The sequence below is a fragment of the Ambystoma mexicanum genome, chromosome 3p (genome assembly GCF_040938575.1).
Source record: "Ambystoma mexicanum isolate Mex_15411 chromosome 3p, UKY_AmexF1_1, whole genome shotgun sequence".
NCBI lineage: Eukaryota > Metazoa > Chordata > Amphibia > Caudata > Ambystomatidae > Ambystoma > Ambystoma mexicanum.
Window position 1 is genome coordinate 583,163,889 of NC_090925.1, and position 17,784 is coordinate 583,181,672.

General features: G+C 46.6%; 1 protein-coding gene across 1 annotated transcript in view; it reads left to right on the forward strand.

The window, feature by feature from the left end:
- JPH2 (junctophilin 2) overlaps positions 1-17,784 on the forward strand; it is a 567,238-nt gene that overhangs the window by 138,573 nt on the left and 410,881 nt on the right. The gene's annotated exons all lie outside the window — the stretch shown is intronic.

Genomic DNA, 17,784 nt, shown 5'->3' on the forward strand with positions numbered 1-17,784 from the left:
TGAGGCCCATGATTGAGGATTGTCATGATGTGGGTACTGGGGGACATGTGTGGAACATGAGTGGGGGCCTGCTGGCAGGTGCCCCTCACTGCTGGGCGGTGAGTGGGGGCCTGCTGGCAGGTACCCCTGACTGCTGGGGGGTGGGGGTGCTGGGGGACATGAGTGGGACATGAGTAGGGGCCTGCTGGCAGGTGCCCCTCACTGCTGGGGGGTGGGGATGCTGGGGGACATGAGTGGGGTCCTGCTGGCAGGTGCCCCTGACTGCTGGGGGTTGGGGGTGCTGGGGGACATGAGTGGGGGCCTGCTGGCAGGTGCCCCTGACTGCTGGAGGGTGGGGGTGCTGGGGGACATGTGTGGGACATGAGTGGGGGCCTGCTGGCAGGTGCCCCTCACTGCTGGGGGGTGGGGGTGCTGGGGGACATGAGTGGGGGCCTGCTGGCAGGTGCCCCTGACTGTTGGGTGATGGGGGTGCTGGGGGACATGAGTGGGGGAATGCTGGCAGGTGCCCCTGACTGCTCAGGGTGGGGGTGCTGGGGGACATGAGTGGGGGCCTGCTGGCTGGTGCCCCTGACTGCTGGGGGGTGGGGTTGCTGGGGGACATGAGTGGGGGCCTGCTGACAGGTGCCCCTGACTGCTGGGGGGTGGGGGTGCTGGGGAACATGAGTTGGTGATCACTAGTGTAAGGTGACATGTGGCTTGGCTGGGGGAATTCCCATGGTGGATGGGCTGCCTGCGGGACATGACCAGGGGTGCAGGGTAGTCCCCTGTGGTGTGGGCTGCCTGCAGGGGCTGTGGAGGGTGTAGAGGGAACACCTGGGAGGACCCACACTGCCAATTCACGTACCCCTCTCGCACAGGGCATTTCGCGTGTGAAACTTCCACCGAACCCCTGTTATACACGTACCCTGATCCAATCGCGTGTGACACTCCCCGTGCAGCGGGGTACGTGTATTCGGAGGGGTGCGCGGGGTGTTTTACAGGCGGTTTCGTGGTTGGGGGCCTGTGTGACATGTACGGGATTTGTGCGGTGTGCATGGCGCACGGGGGAGGGGTTGGGGGCGTAACTGGCGCTGCTGCAGGGTCGCTGCGCCATTCTGCGCCACGGCTGGTTTTGGAAACTAAAATCCATGAATACGCTGTGCACGGAAATGGATTTTAGCGCACGCAGCTGGCACAGAAATTCGCACGCGCACACTGTGCGCCAGCCGCGTGCGCCACTTGTGCGCTGAATTCTATGAATTACCCTCTTTATTTTTAAAACAGTTATTTTAAAGTTTGGTTTATTACAAACGTTTCACATATAAACCATCTTTAAATACATTTAATCAATTTCTTTAAAAGCACAAATCAAAATAGATCCTGGATTCTTAAAAGAAACTCATGATTACATAACAAAACTCCATATATAGCATTATTACAATTTAAAAACTTAATCTAAGAATTTTGTCCCTGCAAAACCCAAAGATTAATTTTCACCCACTAAAAACATTATCCACCATTCATGAACCATCAATGAGTTGACGTTCTCACAAATTTCCACAGATAACGCGTTCTCACTGAGCTCAAAGTGGAGCAAGTAGTTATTATGTGCTTCAGTGTCTCTGTTGCTATTGCTGTTAAACAAAACCTACACCCATTATCTTTCCAATCACCTTAATTCCGTCTGAACAATAAATCCTTAGTTGTATATAAGTTCAGCCGTAGTCACAGAAATTGATTCCTATAGTAAGGGCTAGGACATTTGGCCAAGTATCTGGCTATGACATTCATAGCTCGAGTTTCTTATTCCAAGATCCAGTGACATTTTATATGTGTCTGTTTTATTTTGAGTGTCGATCCAATCTTGGCATCAGTGCTTTTGTTAAACTGCTGCAAGGTTTGTTATGAACGTCTCCATTGAAGTTTCCAAAGCCTTTAAGCAGTCAATACATTTAAATTTCCAGGGACCAATAGGCCAAACAACCTCTTCATTTTCTTTGGTTCTTAAAATTTCATCCGGCGGGAGAAAGTCTGTCATGGCAGCTTTCCCAGCGACGGATAGGGACTTCCAAAGGGTCACTGAATATCGAGACTGGAGGCCCAGTTCATACCTAATTGACACAGTCAGTACTCCCTGAGGAAGGCAGAGCACCCTCCTCCAGAAAGCCCATTCCAGAACTTCCGAGATTTGCCACAATAAATTTAAACCTGCCTCAGCTCTATATGTTAAAATCACAGCCACCTTCTGTTTGTAGAAAGTCAAAATGCTCTTCATGGTGAATTTGCTATATGTCATATGTAAACCAATCCCTTGGGCGGACAAGATCTTAACCTTCAATTTAATTCCAATACCCAGGGATTCTCATTCAAGCTTCTATTAAAGTGAATCCCCATGGATAGCATTGTGTTAACCTAATCCAGGTGCTCGCAAACCACATGCAATTTAAAATTCAAGTTTTGCTTTACCCACAATGTGCTAAAAATCAATACTTTTGATTTCTTTATATTTATCTTTAGGTCATGAGCTGCCAAATAATCTTGCAATTGTGCCAATCTGTGCTGGAGTCCTATGGGCATTTGGTCTATAAGGACCAAATCTTCTGCATACAGCAACCAGGGCACTAACTTCCCTTCAGTCTTAGGCGGGAAAGCCTTTGCTTTATCCAGTGTAACATTCATGTCCGATAAATAAAAATGAAATAAAGCAGGTGCTACGGGGCATCCTTGCTTTAGCCCTCTATAGTTCGGATTTTTTTAGACAGCAAGCCCAAAGAGTTCAATATGACCTTCATTACAGTTTAGGAATACAATGTTTTAATTGCACTTAACAAATCTTTAGAACAGTTCCAAGAAGTCAGCTTCTTCCAAAATGCATCTATATTAATTCTGTCAAAAGCTTGTTCCAAATCTATAAGCTTTAATACATTCAATAAATAGAGGTTCAGGTCAGTGCCAACTCCCTTGACAAATCCCACTTGAAGAGGGTCAAACCGCCCTACTTCCCTTGCTCAGGTAATCAAATGTCGCAATAGCACTGATGCAAACAATTTGCCGAAAATGTCCAAAAGTGCTATTGTTTGGAAGTTTTTTGGGTCAGTCCTATCCCCTTTCTTGAAAATCGGATTCATTATAGCACACTTCCAAGAAATGGGGATGCCCTTTGCTCTCAGTAACTGATTAAACAATAAAAAGGCAAAATGTTCCCAAAGCCAAGGAGCTTCTTAAAAATACTATTAGTAAGCACATCAGGGCCTGGTGAACGGAAGGAACTTTCATTTATTATTAAGCTTTCAATATCATCTTTTACAAATGGAAGGGACCAATCACCATTACATTCCCTATCCTTTCCCTCATTAAAGGAACCAATGGGAACAAAAAGGGTTTTAAAATGGTTAACCCAACAATTTTCTGACAGCCTATTATACAAAGTGTCTCTCTGGCATTGCAAAACTGATCTTCATGGTGGCTGTTGTGCAGAAGAACCCAGTCTGTCTGCACATGTCGAAAAAGGTGACTTGTGGGGCAGGGTACCAACCCAAAACCTACCTGGTAAAAACAGGAAGGTACTGGATCAGTTACCAATGTCAAGGGATGGCACTTCCCTGATTTACATGGCCTCGTAACTGTGCAAGCACTGACAGGGAAGTCCACGTTAAATGTCCATTAGCTGTAGCAGATGCTCGGGCGATAGAATCCAGCCGATCGATGGCAAGATAATTTCAGGATACGAGGTACCAAGCAGAGGAAAGAGGCAAAGGCAATGACAAGAACAAGGCCAGGCAAGGCAAGGCTGGACAGGAAGTAGAAGGAAGGGCCAAAAGAAGAGACCCAAGGCCAGTTAGGCAGATATCACATAGGCAAGCAGGGAATCCCAAAAGGAAGGACAAAAAGAACAGCAGCAGCAAGAAGGAAGTAACAGGGGAAGGCAGGAACTTGGTAACAGTTGCTAGAAACGCGCGTACACAATCAGGCACAAGAAGGTGTTGAGATGCAGTGTGCTGGCAACCTAGGATCCCGGATATACCTCCAGGATGAAAACGAGGCCCAGGGAAAAGGGTTTTTGGGGGACAAACCCCCCCCCAAAAAAAAGAAATCAATATTTTTTGTATATAAAAGTTTGGTTGTAAAATCATTCACTGTAAATGAATTCAAGGAGCGGCTTGATACACCCCATTAATCAATAAAGAGGATTGCAATGATTCAATATTATTGATTAAATCCCAGGTGCATCGCTCAATTTATTTAAAACAAATTGCACCAAGCATCAATCTAAACATTATTAACCAATTTCTATATTTCTATTTTCTTTTCCTTGTTTGGAGACTTGGTAGTCCCGCCAAATTTTGTCTTAACTTTCTAAGATCAGCTCACAGGACTTTTCTTTGTTTAACCAGTTCCTTATTGTAAAGATGCTTTGGGCAAAAATCGGGTGTCCTATGTCTTCCATTCACCTCCCCAAAAAGGGAGAGAATCGGAGCATAGTCCAAACCAGAAATGCCTTATTTAGACAAAATTAGGGAACATCATCAGGTTTTATAATTAATCTATTCCTCCCCTTAGTAACATGAAGTGATCCTAGGTTAGCCACTCCAGCTTGTCTCTTCCAACTCTTCCATGTCATCCTCAAAAGGCTGTGATCGCTGCTCATCATTGGGAGAACTGAGAGAGATTCTATTTGATAGAGAAGATTCCCTAAGATAAAAAAAGTAATCCAAGGTTGCTTTTGTTTGACCCTGAGCCCAGGTACCTCTTCCGGGTATACTACCTTTTGTCTGACCATTCAGCATTTACACTTCCCTGTCATTCAGTTCTTGTGTCCATAATGCCGCCCTCTCTTGAATAGGGGAATCAATCATTTTAAAAAGAGGCAGTGGGTTACCCATCTCATCTAAACATCTAATGTTTAGATCACCACAGAGGGCGAATTGAGGGTAACACAGTTGCATATCGGATTTGGCCATTAAGTCTCTTACACAAATAACAAAAGTGTTTGAATCAATCATAGCCTGGTTTCAATATAAGTTAAACAGAACCATGACCTTGGATTCTCAGCATTGGCCTTGCTCAAGTTTGAATGTCAACATTTGAATAGAAGGATTCAGATTTCTTGACACACCACAGACAGACCCAGGTCATTTTGTATCAAGGTTAATCAACCTGAGTAGGGTCTTCCCTTGATACCTTTCAGTGGCAGATTTTAATGTGCAGAAAACCCATCAGGTCCTGGAAATGAGAGCAACCAGGTTTCCTGTAAACATAACATATCATAAGAAGCCAAATCCATTTGGTTATCATTAAACGAATGTTGGAACCTGGGGGGGCGCTGTTGCGCGCAACAAAGATGGCCACCTGATCGGAGCGCTCCGATCCCACGAACATCCTTTATACAAATAAATCCTTATTGGAGCCACGGAGAGAAGAAACTACTACACCGTCCGTTTCCCGTACTCCTACTGCACATTGTGTGCAGATCCTGTTCGAAACCACAGAGGCGTGGAGGAGTTCGCAGACCGTTTTGACCTAACGGCTTCTCCAGTGGACCACAGCCCGCCCAGGGCTCCGGAAGAATCCTACGCCAGACCGAGGTGCCGTCATCAGCACAAGGCCGCGAGGGGGAGGAGCGCTGAACACTGCGGCGCAGCCCCGCGACACGGGCCTGCGACCAACCGTGTGGGCAGACATCAGGCCCCGGCCCGCCTCCCGGATAACAACTGGGTTGGTGCACAATCTTTTCACGCAAGGCCACGGCCGACTGTTGCGAGTGCAGGTGAGGGAGGTAGAGCCGTGCGGACCCAGAGACAACGGCTGTGTCACGGAGTAAAAGTTCTATAAAATCCTTTTTACACTGGCTGTCACCCAGAGACAGTGCTTATCCTGTGCGGACGGCGGGCCTGACCCGAGTCATCGACCCTTGCTCTGTGCGGGTTACCCATGGGCCGTAACGAGAAGAAAGGCACGGCGTGAAAAAGACTGGCCCAATGGACTCCTATGCCAGCTCCCAACCCCAGGGGACGTCGGCCGCCATAAACATGGGGGACAACAATCCTACTGCCATTCAACAGGGTGACAGAGAAGACCGCCTAATGACCATGGTGCAGAATGGCTTCCTTACAGTGAACGTAAAGCTGGACGACATTGTTTCAACTATCAGCTCCCTTAAGGCTAGAGTGGACAAGGAGAGCACTCGCATTACGGAAGCTGAGAACAGAATCAGCACAAATGAAGATATCCTGACGCAACACGGTCGAGTCATAGCACAGCTGAAAGGGGAACTGTGTAAGACTCAAGAAAAATGCGATGACCTGGAATCTCGATCTAGAAGAAACAATATCCGCATTGTCGGCATTCCAGAATCCTTCTGTAAGGGGCCCATGGAGCGATAAGTTGAGGCCCTTTTGAAAACTCTTCTAGACACGGAATCCTTCTCTAGCCACTTTCTTGTTGAACGGGCCCATCGTACCGTAGCGCAGACACCCAAACCTGGGGTGCCACTGCGCACGATTATTGCGCGCCTCCCGAACTATAGGGACAGGGACGCGATTCTGAAGCTTTCAAGGGAAAAAGGCTCCCTACAGTATGAAGGAAGCAGAGTCCACATTTATCCGGAGTTTTCGACCAGCGTCCAAATGCAACGCAGATCCTACGAACAGGCCAAAAAGCTCCTGAGATTGCGACATGTCCCGTACGCCCTCATCTTCCCGGCAAAACTACGGATTCAACATGGCGGCAAATCGCATTTCTTTGAAATCCCGGCGGAGGCCATAATGTACATTGAGGCGTCCCTCCCCATCCCTCCCAGAGAACATCCGCGAGATCGGAACGGGCCACCAAGACCGGGAGATGAAGTCCCGAATTCAGCTGATTGACATGGACTTACGGAAACATACTTAGCTGTGAAGACGTCTCTCCTGAGAGCAACGGCTCCAATTGATATTGTTTGTTGAGGTGGGGTCGTGAGCCTCTGCTGATGGAGGCCCTGCGAATGCAACTAGCGACCTCAGGAAAGTTCCACAGGTTATGGGGATTGGGTTACATCATCGGGTTGGGGTTGATGGTGCGGGCGGGGGTGGGGGCAGGGTACAAAGTTACGCCGCGGTTGGCAGGAGTTTCAAAACGCAGAGACTGGTTGCATTGGGTACAGATGTTACGGCTGGTGGCGTGATCGATTCACTACACACATTGATAGCCATTGGAATACCATGGTACTGGGGGGCAGAGGGGTAACTGTTAAACTTCTTTCATGGAATATCCGGGGACTTAACAACCCGATTAAGGCCAGGAAAATCGCAGCATACATAACTAGACATAACCCCCAGGTAGTGTTACTGCAAGAAACTCACGCACTGGGGCAGGTCTGTTCCAATTTTCTCCCTAGATGGGGTGTATTGCGATACTATACTGAGTACTCCTCCCAATCCAGAGAGGTTATGACCCTGGTACATCCGAATCTGGGCTTCCATGTACAGCACGCAAAAACTGATACTCAAGGGAGATATGTGGTAATATGGGGCGAGCTGGCGGGACGGAAGATGGTCATAGTTAATACGTATGGCCCCAACATTGACGACCCTGAATTCTATAATGCTATATATAATTTGGTGGTTGAAGCTGATGATGCGGCAGTGATCTGGGGAGGGGATTTTAACACGATACTTGACACGACCCTCGACAGGTCTACAACTTCTCATAGAACCTTGACCAAAACCGCATTAGCGATACGACAAATAATGCAACAGATGGCCATGGTAGACATTTGGCGAGAACTGCATCCCCAAGAACAGTGCTTTACTTTTTATTCATCATTGCATGATTCTGAATCTCGAATTGATTATTGGCTTATCAGCTCCATGCTCACGAATATGGTCCAGCACTGTGATATGTACCCTTGTACCCTTTCAGATCTCTCCCCTGTGACAATTACTTTGTGTGTCGGCGAGGCAGCCCCGAGGGCTAGACGCTAGAAAATGCCACCTGTGCTACTTAGAGACCCTAACGTTTGTGAAGCACTGCGCACTGAAATAGAGGAATTTTTCCAACTAAACGAAGGGTCGGTAAACCGGTGCCCTACACTGTGGGAAACATTTAAGGTATGGGTGCGGGGCCAAAACTATGGGTCTATTGAAGGTAGTTAGGCAGGAGTTGGATACAATAGAGGCCAAACTTGAGCTCCTAGAGTTCGAATACACCTGTACACACAGTGAAGAGGCCCTACTAGATATTCACACTACACTGGCAGAATTTAATAAACTTGCTGCGAGGGAGGAACAATACATGGCTGCCCCGGCCCGGGCCTGTAGATATGGGGAGAGTAACAAGGCAGGGAGATTCCTAGCCCGGATGCTTAAGGCCGAACACGGCCATCCCCCTATAGCGGCAATTCAGACACCCAGTGGTGACATAGTCAGTGGGGACCAAGAAATGAACGATATGTTTGCTGCATTCTATAAATCACTATATGCTAATAAAGACACCAAAACTAATGAAGAAATAGTGGAATATCTAGACGTGATTGATCTCCCAACCCTGACCCCGGAGACACGATTGATACCAGACGCCCCATATCACTTGAGGAAATTACAGAGGCAATGAAAGCATTAACATCAGGTAAAGCCCCAGGCCCTGACGGCCTAGGTGCCAAATTATATAAAGAATATCATGATATACTAGCCCCGGTCTTACTGAAAGTATGGGAAGAGGCAATGGAGCGCTGCATACTTCCAGACACAATGCGAGAGGCAGTGATAATGGTCCTTCTTAAGCCCCGTAGACCCCCACAGGACATGGGGTCTTATAGACCCCTCTCACTCATTAATACTGATGCGAAGATTTTCGCTAAGGTCCTAGCTACCAGGCTCCTGCCCTATATGCCTATATTGGTACATCCCGGCCAGGCTGGCTTTATACCAACAAGGTCCACTGCTCTTAATCTGCGCAGACTCTTTGGAGTAATGACTCAGATAGACCCAGCGGCGGATGCGGTGGCGGTGTCCCTAGATGCTGAGAAAGCTTTTGACTCTGTCTCCTGGGTCTATCTGTTTCGGGTCCTGGAGAGATTTGGGTTGGGAGGGTATTTTGTTAGCTGTTTCAGGTTGTTTTATACTCGCCCGGGTGCAAAGGTAGTAACAAACCAAACCATGTCATCCCTGTTTCACCTGGGTAGGGGCACCAGGTAGGGCTGCCCCTTCTCCCCAATCCTTTTTGCACTTACAATAGAACCCATGGCTGAATACGTCCGTCAAAACCATGCATGTAGAGGTCTTCGCATGACAGGGAGACCACAAATCATTTCCTTATATGCAGATGACACCCTACTATATATTAGGAACCTGGAGGTGAATCTAGCGCCAATTATGGCTGAGGTCAAGAGATCTTCTGAATACTCGGGGTACAGGGTTAATGTCTCTAAGTCAGAACTGTTTCCGCTTACACCTAAAACTAGAGATATGTCAGACACACAGGGATTCAAATGGTCACCAACACACATCCGTTACTTGGGGACCATGGTATGCAGGGACAGGAGAACACTGCTCTCAGAAAATCATGGTGAACTCTTACAATCCCTGACTATTAAATTACAAGTCTGGAACAGGCTCTCTCTATCCCTATATGGGCGAATAGCGTTACTGAAGATGGTAGTGCTACCCAAACTCCTATACCTTTTTTGCAATATTCCGATTTGGCCGGGCAGAACATTCTTCACGAAACTCAATATGCTCGCCACTACATTTGTTTGGGGAGGGAAAACGCCCAGGTTGAAATGGTCCAAAATGACAGAACCCTTTGCAAAAGGTGGGATTGCTGCACGAGACTTTGAACTTTACTATTTAACATCACAGGCACACTTAGCGAGACACTGGTTTGATCCAGAGGACACGGCACCACACATCACCCTGGAAAGATTTGCGGCATCTCCCTCAGACTTGCGAGCTGTCATGTTTGACCCTAATCGTAAGGACACATGCAGATATGATCCTGTGGGCGCCACCGCACGTGCATGGGACAGGATATATAAGAGATTGGCCATTACGACCCCATATGATCCGGAGGTACCATTGTGGAACTTCCCAGGCATTAGCCCCACATTTGATAAGGCAGTCCAGGGTGCCTGGGACCCACAGAAGTAATTTAGAATGCGGGACATGTTCCCGGAAGGGAGGTATTGTACACTAGATGACTTTGTCGGGGAAGTGGGGGGTGATCACCTAAAGCGAGTTCAGTTTCACAGGATGAAATCTGCCTTCGCTGCCAAATGGTGTCCTTCCCAGAAGAGCCACCCACACACAAATGTATTGCAGCCATGACGGAACCAGGGGGACACAGGAAAAGTCTGTCGGCACTATACTGCCTTGTTCAGACTCACTCCAGGCCATGCAATAATGTCAAGGAGACCTGAGAACGAGATCTGGGGTGGAGCTGTGTGAAGCCACATGGTTGAGATACTGCCAGTTGACTAAATGTGTATCCATGAACTCAGGGCTATGTCTTATTCAGTTTAAAGTTCTGAACCAGTTACACTATATCCCAGCCAAGTTAGCTAAGTTTGTGCAGGGCCACACGGGGAAATTCCCTAAATGTGACGCCCCTGACGCAGACTCCTATCATATGTATTGGGCCTGCCCACCAATATCTAAATTCTGGGGGGAGGTGGCAGAGATTTTGAAAGACATCACGGCAATACCTGCTACACCCTCCCCGCGGAAATACCTCTTTGGGGATATTGGTAAAGCTGCAACTACCACTAGACGATTGTTTAATTTAGCATGTGTGATTGCGAAGCGAAATATATTGAAATGTTGGAAGTCCATAGATCCTCCTAGGCGACAGGACTTCTTGAAAGACCTGTCGATGGTTAATGAACTTGAAGAACAATTTATTATTACACTGCCATCAAGATGCCGCCCCAAAGATATATGGTCGCTGTTCAGGCTCTATCTAGCATGAATACCAACCATAGGACCCACTGCTTAAGTTGTATTGACCAACCGCATAAGCTGTAATGATAACCTTGCTTGTTCCTATCTGTAATATGCCTCTTACTGATACCATGCCTGTAACTAAGCTCATGCAAGTAACAGCGCCTCAATGCCCCTGGGCTGCTCGCGCGCTATACAAGTTTAAATAAATAAATAAATCTATGCAATATGCTATCTGATGAAGAGGACAATCCATCGTCACCACTCTAGTACTGTCAAGCAAAATGCAAAAGTGTAATGTATATTGTATATGTTCATATATGTTGTTATATGATGTTGCGATTCGCTGACCGCTTGCCAGTTTTGTCTTGTTGTATCTTTCTCTGAACAAAAATAAAGTTTAAAAAAAAAAAAAACGAATGTTGGATCCCTGAGCATTCCAACTGGCTACTACCAAGGTCCATGCATCTTCCACAGCCCCATTCTATTTATTCTTATGGGGCCACTAATGCCCCGGCTATCCAAGACCAATCTTCTTGTTCTCTAGGTAAGTGATGACAATCACTATTTTCACTGACTTTCCTATCATAGTCATTACCACAGGAGAGTGTCACTCTCAATGGACCATTCATTTCACCTTGGCAGTTGACTATCTTCTTTCCATCATCAATTGCACATGTTTTACCTTTCCCATTGTGGGATTTCCCCAAACCTCTCTGCAACTCTAATCCAGAACCCTTTAAAAGATTAGGATCAAATCGTTTATCAGGTCTATAGTGGGCGTGATACTGTACTGCACATTCCCTAAATTCAAAACCCAATGGGAGCAAAGTGACAGTAGCAGCCAAAAGAGAAGATTTCACTAAGGATGATCTTAAATAGAGTATGACCTAGTCTGTCCGTGATACTTTCACATATCCTACAACCTGTATGTCCTCTGAGTCAATCAAGTGTAACTTCTGAATATGATGGAAAAGTTGTAGAACGTTCCACCGATTAAATATTAGGTTATCGTCAGCACAGAGTACTCTTTCCAAAGATAATGCTATTCCATTTGTTTGCTCTGGATTTTTTCAAATTGCCAGAGCTTCATGTTTATCTTTGGATATAGAATCTCGAACTTTGACTTTATATTTTATGTGTGCTGCACAACGTTTCTGTGCTAGTGTTTAGAAAGAGGTACAATTGGCCTCAAAATAAGATGTAATATGGGGTTCAAAGGGTATACTAGACAGTTTCCCTTGGTTATTAACATGTAGTTTCATTGGAGACAAAGGGATTTTAATCTCTGAGATTTTATCTGAGGCTTGTAGTTTCTCTGTATCCTTCCCCTCCTATGAATAAATCGATAAGTCTAAGAAGTTGTCTATTTCCATGTCATTTTCTTGTCCGACTATCTCATTTCAATCAAAAAAGAGACTACAGAGAGCAACTACATCTCACAGTCTTTTATATATATATTTTTTATTAACAAGCAGGGCAATACTAACCCATCTCCTGGTAATTGAACAGCAACATCTCTTTCTGGATGGGGAGGAGTTCTCAAGTTATGTAAAAATGCCCTAGAGCCATCCGATTTAGGCTTTTTCACCTTCTGCATATTTTTAGCATTCTTTTTATTTTTGCCATCATCGTTATTCAAAGCAGAAGATTCTCTTTGTTTTTTTTTTATTAGCAAAAATTGGAAAGTTCTATTTGGGCACTTGATGGTCATCTATATTTCCTAATGGAAGCACAAGGACAACTTGTTGCATTCTTTCCATTATTGGACGGTTGATCTTCCTTTTCGAGATGTAGGTCTTGAGAAAGGGTTCCTATATTGCAACTATTTCTTGTAGTCGTACTCTCACTAGCAATGGGGGATGGCATATGAGTAATCGGAGCCTTGGAAGAGGGTTCAAAATGATGTATTTCATCTTCCAAATTGCTAGATTTATGTTACTGATCGCTGAGCAGATTATCTTCATTGTAAGCAGTGTTCTTTCCAGATTTGGTATTAGCATCAGTATGTTCCATTTTGTTTGTAGAGCATAACCATTTAAGAAATTCAAAATTCGCTTCCATCATGAGGGATTTATCTGAAAGTTCACCTCTCGTCAGATCACAAAGTCTTCCCTGTCACTGGGCAGAAGTTTCCACTTTGTGATGTAGCCTCAACTGCACCACTGTGGAAAATGATTCCAAAAAATCTACTTAGAATGGACCATAGTGAGCAGAGTTGCCTGGTCTTCAAAGGTATCATTCAAGGTCTCATACATTTTCAAAAATGGAGCCACTGAGATAGTGGTGACTTCATTTTATTTTGCAATTGAAAGACTGCACCCGTGGAGAGATGGGCTGCATTTGTGCTCAAAGATGGAGAGAATGAAGATCTATTCAGAGTTGTAGAATCCAAAGTGGTGGATGAATTTCGTGACTCAGCCACTGAATCATTCATTTGTTGTTTACAGCTTTAGCTTCGGTTTAAGTACAAGGGGTCATTTGTTTGCTTTATTGGTTGTAAGAGTGGTGGAGCATGCACAAAATCCAGCGGAGTAGACAGACTCCTGTTGCTTTGAATTATACAAGGGTAATGAAGGTGTACAACATAAACCGCCCAACGTGTTTTGCTCCATTTGAGTTTTAATCTCTGCAATGTTGCAGGAAAGTCTTGCAGTCAATAATGAGGTTGAGCACTCCTTATCTGAGCCCTGCTCAGAAGACAGATGATATCACCCCCAAAATGTCAATAGTTTACCCAGATCGAACACAGGTCTCCTTCGAATGTGACCCTTAGAGAGATCTCACAATTCTCAGGGAAGCAGTAGTTTGTGGTGGTGGGTGGTCGGGCGGCGGTGATGGGGGGTAATAGGCATAGTACACACAACTCGTATCAATTGTCATCACAATATTCGCACCCATTGTTAACTCAGCAGCATCAGCCAACACAGTGGCATCTTCCAACAGTTCAGTGTCTGTTAGATCTAAATCTTTGGATAACAAAGATCGGCAGGTCAGTGACTGCAACATACGCGGCCCCTGTAACAAAGGTTTATCATTGAATGACAAGGGAGAGTTCACCACACTCACTGCAATTCCAGTGCCACTGTTTCCATAAGTGCCATTTGTAAGCAAAACGCCCTCCAAGGGTCTTCTTGAAAGATGATGACCTTGCCTCAGCCTGACCTCAGACTGAGAAGCGTGACTGAACTCGAATGCCAAACTCACGCATTGGCGCTTCTCGCCCGGCTCCAATTATGTACAGAAAGGCAAATCCTTGAAGTTATAGGAGTAGGTGCACAGGAGCAATACACCGCACGTCTGAATTCACCACAAGCTGAAGCGTGACTGAACTCGAATGCTGAACTCACGTCGGAATAAAGACTCTGGGAGTGGTAATTACTTCTGGTCAGGTCATATTCGTGATCAAGAATTCACCCTATTTCGTAATTAGGCCTATTTTGATTTCTCCTATTGTGGATTTGAAAAGGCCTTTGTGGGGTACATTTCTGTCAGCATGCAATACATCCGTTTGCATGAATGTCTGTCCTGCGACGCTAGGTTGAACCTGCCAACGACACAGTAGTATTTAGTGCTGCATGAATTTAACCTGACAGCTTTTTACATTACTTCTCATTATTGGGTCTGTTTACTGTATTCATTGGGATGAGATGTATTATATCTGGTTTGTGGCGCATTGGGTAGATCATATTTTTTTTGTATTCAATTAAAGTGATTTTTGGGCTCGGAGTCACCATCTATAACCAATGCTGCCTCTATCCACTCCGATTAGTTATTAGGTTATTAGTTTGACAAAATAAATAATAGCTTTTAGGGTTAAATCTATAAGGTGGTAAGCGCAGTGGAGTATTAGCCCCTTCTTGTATCTCAGAAATGACCTGCACATTTTGTACTGGCCACCCCCACAAAATTCATGTTACTTGCAAATATTCCTGGGTCACCTGGGGCTCCCAAATCCCACCACAAACAGACACCGACTGATTTGGTGTCTATGCGAGCCATTCTGGCACCTGCCTTAGAGAGTAAAGTACTAAAACAATTCTTGTTCTTATAAATGATGCATTATTTGGGAGAACTACTTTCCATGGAGGAACTTTAGTAACTGATCATTTTATTTAGAATCGATTTAGTAATACCTTGGGCCTCATTCCGAGTATGGCGGTAAGGGATAGCGGCCACCGGTAACGAGACCGGTGGCGGTAATCCCTTATCGCCATACTCCGAGTTCCCTTTGCGCCCTCGCCCTTAACGCCTGCTTTTAGCAGGTGTTAAAGTCGAGGGCGCAAAGGGGCCTCCAAGCCAATAACGGTGACCGTAATGAACGGTCACCGTTATTTGCATCTTCCCCATTCCCATTGAGCCCTATGGGGGCTCATTTGGGAATGGGGAAGAGCCTTGGTGAATGGGGAATTACCGCCTCGCCAACCTTGGAATGGGGCGGTGATTCCGCCATCCACCAAGGCGCTGCCGGTCCGGGTACGGCGTCAACCAAGGCGTTAATAGCGCCATTGGTTAGCGCCGTACTCGGAATGAGGCCCCTTGTCTTAATAAATTCCTTGTAAGTTTAAGAGGGACAACCAAATAGAATACTTAAAATGCACTCCTTAACTATTGGTCCAAACTACTGTTACAGACCTCAGTAAAATTGTCGCATAAGTAACGACCTAGCGAGGCACTGGAAAGAGGGAGCGTGAGAGGGTTGATGTGTGAGAGGGTTGATGCATGAGAGGGTTGATGCGTGAGAGGGTTGGTACATTCATGTGCTGATAGCATGCTTGTGTCTCACGCTCAGAATTCAGACACTGCCAAGGTTTATTGACTTGCTACATGGTCAAAAGTCTGTATAAAACACTAAAACCTAGCACCGCAACATAACATGTATCATATGTTCCGGAGTGAGACCACGGTTCACAATGAGCTTCAGGCATGCAAGTAGAACAGGTGTTGACATTCTGCCGTTTTGAAACTGTATATGTTGCAATGTACGCCAACGTCTGATAAGGGGCATCTGTGCCACACAAAGTCTACCCTCAGTCTCCTGGTTTCGGAAAAGGTGACACTGTTTCAACATAGCAAAGTTTGCTGGAAATTGAAACGCTGATTGATTGTTTGGTCTCCTGCCAATTGCTGTGGCAACTCCATAAACAAACAGCACCGGGAACAGCCTGTAGTCCACAGTACAAATAGTATTTCATTGCTGAGGAGTAAGGACACTTTCAAACAAGAAGCCATTCATGTCCCATGCCGCAAATGTTAAAATTAAAATAAAACAGTGCAGTTTTCTTGTGTCTGGCGATAGGATTTATTTACAGTTGCTATAAAATCAGATTTACACTATAAGCTTTATGAAGCAGTGAGGTTTTGGTTAATATAAAAAGTTGGGGCTTTTGCCCCATTGTAACTAAAAGAACCCCCCCCCCACACACACACACTTTACAAGCCTACAAATTCCTTTGCTCAAGTTGTGAATCTCAAACCTTTGCACTCTCTCCCTCAAGGATGACACTCTCATGTTGTGGGAGCAAGGAGGGAAGATTTGGGGCCAATTCACAAAAAAACAGAGGTGTCTTTTTTGGCTAGCTCTCTGCCCCTAACTTCTCTATGCCAACAGGGTCAAATTCATAGAAAAAGTGCTGAGTCTGCACAAACTACTTAGCACCATAAAGAACATTGCACCTACTTGAGCGTGCAAAAAGTTTAGCGCTGTTCGCTGATTCACAGATGTTAAAGCGCAAAGTAACCCTCAGCACAAACAACAACCGCCACTACCCTCACTCAACTCCACCCATCACCTCTGGCAACACCCTCAAGTCCAGGCACCTTTCACAACCCCCACTCACCTCTGTCCCTACCCCAGGCAGGCCCCTGCTAACCCCACCCTACTCCCACTACCCCCACTCATCTTCGCCCAGCACCCCAGTCAGCCCCTCAAGTCCTGACACCTCCCACTTCCCCCACTCATCTCTGCCCCACTCACCACCACCCCAAACCAAGGCAACGCCCTGCTAGTCCACCCTACTCCCACTACCCCCACTCACCACCATCCATCACCCCTGGCAGCCCACTCATGTCCTGACACCTCCCACTAACCCCACTCACCTCCACTCCAACCCAGGCAGCCCTCTGCTAGTCTGCCATACTCCTACTACCCCTATATCCCCCGGCAGCTCCCTCAAGTCCTGAAACCTCCCACTACCCCACTCACCTCCACCCCAACCCCAGGCAGCTCCCTGCTACTTCACCCTACTCACACCACCCCCACTCACCCTCCCCAACACCCCTGGCAGCCCCCTCAAGCCCTGATATCTCCCACTAGCCGCACTCACCTGCGCCCCAACCCAAGCAGCCCCCTGCTACTCTGCCCTACTTCCACTACCTTCCGCCCATCACCCCTGACATCTCCCTAAAGTCCTCACACTTCTTACTACCCCAGCAGCATCCTGCTCCTCCATCCTACTCCCACTACCCCCACTCACCACCGCCAATCACCCCTGGCAGCCCTCTCAAGTTCTGCTACTTCACACCACCCCACTCACCTTCTACCCCAACTCCGGGAAGCCCCCTACTTGTCTGCCCTACTCCCATCACCCCCAATTACCTCCACCACAACCCCAGAAAGCCCCCTACTAGTCCACCCACTCCCATCACCCCCACTCACCTCCGCCCCAACCCCAGGCAACCCCCGGCTAGTTCACCCTAATCCCACCATCACCACTCACCTCCTCCAACCTCAGGCAGCCCCCTGCCAGTCTGCACTACTCCCACCACCCCCACACACCTCCGCCACAACCTCAGGCAGACCCCTGCTCATCCACACACCTACAAGTAAAATGTGGAGCAACAACACACCACAACTACTCAGATGTGCCTCCACCATGAAGTACACCTGCCT